This window comes from Drosophila biarmipes, chromosome X (genome assembly GCF_025231255.1).
Source record: "Drosophila biarmipes strain raj3 chromosome X, RU_DBia_V1.1, whole genome shotgun sequence".
NCBI classification, from domain to species: domain Eukaryota; kingdom Metazoa; phylum Arthropoda; class Insecta; order Diptera; family Drosophilidae; genus Drosophila; species Drosophila biarmipes.
This window is the reverse complement of record NC_066611.1, coordinates 13,687,673-13,691,900: the sequence shown is the minus strand read 5'-3', so window position 1 is coordinate 13,691,900 and position 4,228 is coordinate 13,687,673.

Below are 4,228 nucleotides of genomic sequence, written 5' to 3'. Positions count from 1 at the left end.
GATATCTTGGAAATACAATGTCTCGGCAGTTGGGTGTTGCTTAAATAGATTTTCTTGTCGATCTGTTCGAACCGCCCGGCTCGACATCGAACCTGATCCAGTGCTGTCGATTTAGACTGATAAAAAAAAAATTTTCGAAGAAAAAATACTATATTTTATAGATTTTGATTAACAATAAGTTCCAAAAAAAAGAGAAAAATTGTTACACCCTTTTTTGTCTTTTTGATCTATCTTTTTGAAATAAGAAAAGTTATTTATGCTTAATGCATGTTGCTGCATTATTACTTTTAAAAAACTGTTTTGCAGATAATATAATTATTATTTAATAATCTTGAATTGTAATATTTATTTTAACATTTTTTGCAAGAATAAAATATTTATTTCTTAATACTGAGCTAAATTTTTATGTTAAAAAAAGTAAGTGCAATATTTCTTTTAACAAACAAACAATTTTTTTTATTTATTTTTTTTATTTTCTAACGCTCTGTTTTTAACGCCCTCACAATTGAAAAAATTACATATTTTAATTTAAAAAAAAAGTTTTATTTATGTTTTAGATATTTTTTTTTCTAACGTTCTTTAAATTTAATGAAACTGATTTCGCAGCACTGGCTTGATCTCTCCCAACCGGTTCGAGCCGGGTTCGATGTCGAACCTTACTTGGCCAAGAGAGAGAGCTCTTCGCGTTAACAGTGAAAATAATCTGCAAGTGTCCTTGACTCAACAGCTGACCAAAAATTGGGCAAAAGGCTCGACTTATTGACTTTCCTTTGTCATTGTTATACTTTATATATATTTTTTTAAGAATTTCATAAAAATAATTAAAAACTATATGGATAAACTTGGTTCCTTTTAAGATCCAGTTGGTTAACATTATTCTATAGATCACAATTTTTATTTACATTTGTTTTACTTAGAAAAAAGTAATTTGCCAAAAGAAAACCTATATCTCGATTTTAACAGTTTTCCAATCTGATTTTTTTAGGAAACAAATTGGCGAAAAATAGTTGGATTTTGTGACCAATCAGAATGCCATTTGTTAAACGCATAGTTTGACTAGAAACATATAATCTTCCTTATTATTTTATTATCTTAATCTTAATAAACACATATATATTTTAATAAATTATTTTTTGAAATGATATCAATTTTTGGAAGACTCCTGTTTGCAAATAATTTTAATTTAGCTATAAATATGGTTCCAATTAGGAGATTTGTTTATTTTCAAAACCAGTTATGTTTTTATACTGCAATATTTAAACGTTACCCTCAAAACATAAAATTTTTGATTACATTTTTTTGTAAAATGTTTACAGTTTGAATGCCAAAATCTAGGTTTTTTTTCTGTGCTTCTTGTAGCCAGTCCTCACTGTTCCTTCGCAGACTGTTGCCATGCGTGCTTGCCGTATAATTATAATCGTATCATGCATATCTGCTTTATGGCGTCGATCCGCAGAAATTGCTGCCTTATCTCGGTGCTTCCAGAAACAGCGAATATCCAGGCAGAGGGTTCCTGTCCACGTCCCCAGTCCACGTCCATGGAGGTGGACAAGGGGGCGGTGTAGCCCGCCAAGGACACACCGTTAAATGCGGACAATTGCCGGCGGGGCAGCGCAAAAAAAGGGGAGTAAATTGTTTAAAATTATCACATACTAAAGACGCCGCGAGGATGCGCCGCCGCGGAGACAAGGAACCGAGGGAACCCAGGGAAGTGCTCCTTCGCCGGCTCCTCCGAAGACAAAACAAATCACATTATTAGCCGCCGTCGTTGTTGCACGTTATTTTTAAATTTTTCGTTTCGTTCGGCCCCCGTTTGATTTTAGGCGCCAAGCCGATGTCGCCGGCGTTTGGCTGCAAATTGCGGCGACACGTCTGGAGCGTGGCAGCAGCATTCAACAGTGCACTGCGCGAAAAGGGGGGAGCACTCATTTGACAGAAAAATATTGCAGAGTGTCCTGGGAATCCCGTAAGTTAGGAAACCACTCACCTGAGGTACCTAAAAGTATGCAGCAAAATATTTCAAGTCCAAAATGCAATGGATTTATTTCCCAAGAAGAGTATCTATTTTTCATTGCATACTTTTCGACACATTTTCGCAGAACTCATTTTTTTTTGCATGGCTACCGTATAAATTATACTGGGTTTTATTAGAATTTAAAAACTAGGCTTTTCTTTATTGCTTAAAAATTTTATAAAAACCATGGATAAAGCTTAGTTTGAAATAAGAACATAAATAAAGTGATTTTTGTTAAAGCTTTTATAAAAGCTGTCAACTAAAAATATAAAAAAAAAATTAATTGCATTTGATTTATGGGGATTACAGATTAAAAATGTCTATCTTTATAAGTCTGAGTTTCTTTTATTGTATTTATTTGCTTAGAAAAAATGATATGAGATAAGGTAAAGCTACAATATCAGCGTTTTTTATTTTAAAATTCCTTCTATAACTAGAAATAGATTGTATCATTATTGCAATATATATTAAATACATTAAATTAATAGAAAATGTATCTATATTTTATAATTTTATTATAGGTTTTTTTTTATTTCTTCCAGTGCACACATTCACACACATGAGCAGCGATACAAGGCGATAAGGCAAAGGAGAAAAAAACCAAGGCAGTGCGAGCGAGAGGGGCAGCAGTCGAGATAGAGATACAAGATAAGGGAGACGCCAGACAAAAAAAAACAAGCACAACAACAACGACGCCAGCGAAGACGCAGCATCGCCCCTACACTGAAAAAATAAATGCATTTACACAGATCAGGTTGAAGTTTCACAAAGGATAATGTAAGTATCTTTCGGATACCTTTCTAAGTTTTAGATACTTTTGCATCCTTCAGATACTTTTTGCATCCTTCAGATACTTTTGCATCCTTCAGATACTTTTGCATCCTTCAGATACTTTTGCATCCTTCAGATACTTTTGCATCCTTCAGATACTTTTGCATCCTCCAGATACTTTTGCATCCTTCAGATACTTTGGCATCCTTCAGATACTTTTGTATCTTTTAGATACGTATGATTTGTGTGGAAACCAGCAAAAAATACGTGCTCATTTTTGTTCAGTGCCCACCGACTCTGACGCTGCGATGCCAACAGATATCAAGCACGTCTCAATCTCAATCATTCAGGGCCGGGCTCCGGGAAAGGTTTACGTTTACGTTGCTGCCGCTGCCGCTCAATTAACAATGAAAAGTCGGTCTGGTACGTCATAATATATTTTTATCTGATTACCTGGCTGCGCACTAGAGGTGGAACCGAAATCACCAACGATAGCTAAGAAAATATTTACAAAAAATAATAGTACAAGAAAATTACATTTGGCATCTAAAATTTTCTACAAGGCAATAGGAATATTTCTTACTTAAAAAATTCTGAGAAGGCATCAATAACTTTAAAAAATTGTGTTGATTATAATCATAATAATTTTCCATTGTTTTTTCTTATAATTATTATAATTATATTATATTTGAAGTTAATAAAAATGCCTCTAAAAATACTATTGGTTATGAGTAAACAATCCTAATTTTAAATTTTTTCTTAAAACTTACCTTCTTAATTCCCAGACCCCGGATCTATCGTATAATGTGATCCTCAGCCCTCAGCCCGTGTCACGTGGCCACCCACAGGAGGCTGAATGGCAGACAGTGGCGCCGGCCGCCAGGGACCAAATGGGAGCCAGGTCCCACAGCCAGCCGAGCCAACAGAATCGTGCGTTAGTCCAACCCGTCCCGACACACAGATATTGTATCTTTGTATCTGCGGCCAGGCGACTCCGAGCGACTGGAACAACATCATTGCTCGTCTGTCCGTCATCCGTGCTGTTGGCATTGTGTCTTCTGGTTGTGGTTGTTGTTTGTGGCCTATGTAATTTTTCGCGTGACTCCCATGTCAAGATTTGATCTCTAGCAGATCTCACTGGCCTGGTGGCGTCAGTCGCCAAGTCCCCAGGTCTCCAGGTCCCATCAATGCGACGCCGCCCGAGTCTCGACTTTAAAGCTTCATTAGTATGGGAATTACGCAAATAAATTGTAAAAACTCAGCTGTGGCTTGAGGAAGTTCCAAAGATTATCAGTGGACTTAAAATAAAGTTTTAAAATAAGGTTAAACCAACATTTCTGTAAAGGCTTACTAAATAGTCATAAATTCATTACTTAAACTATTAAAGAATGATACTACAAAAGGATGTTTATAGATATTATTTTTAGCAGATATTAAAAATGC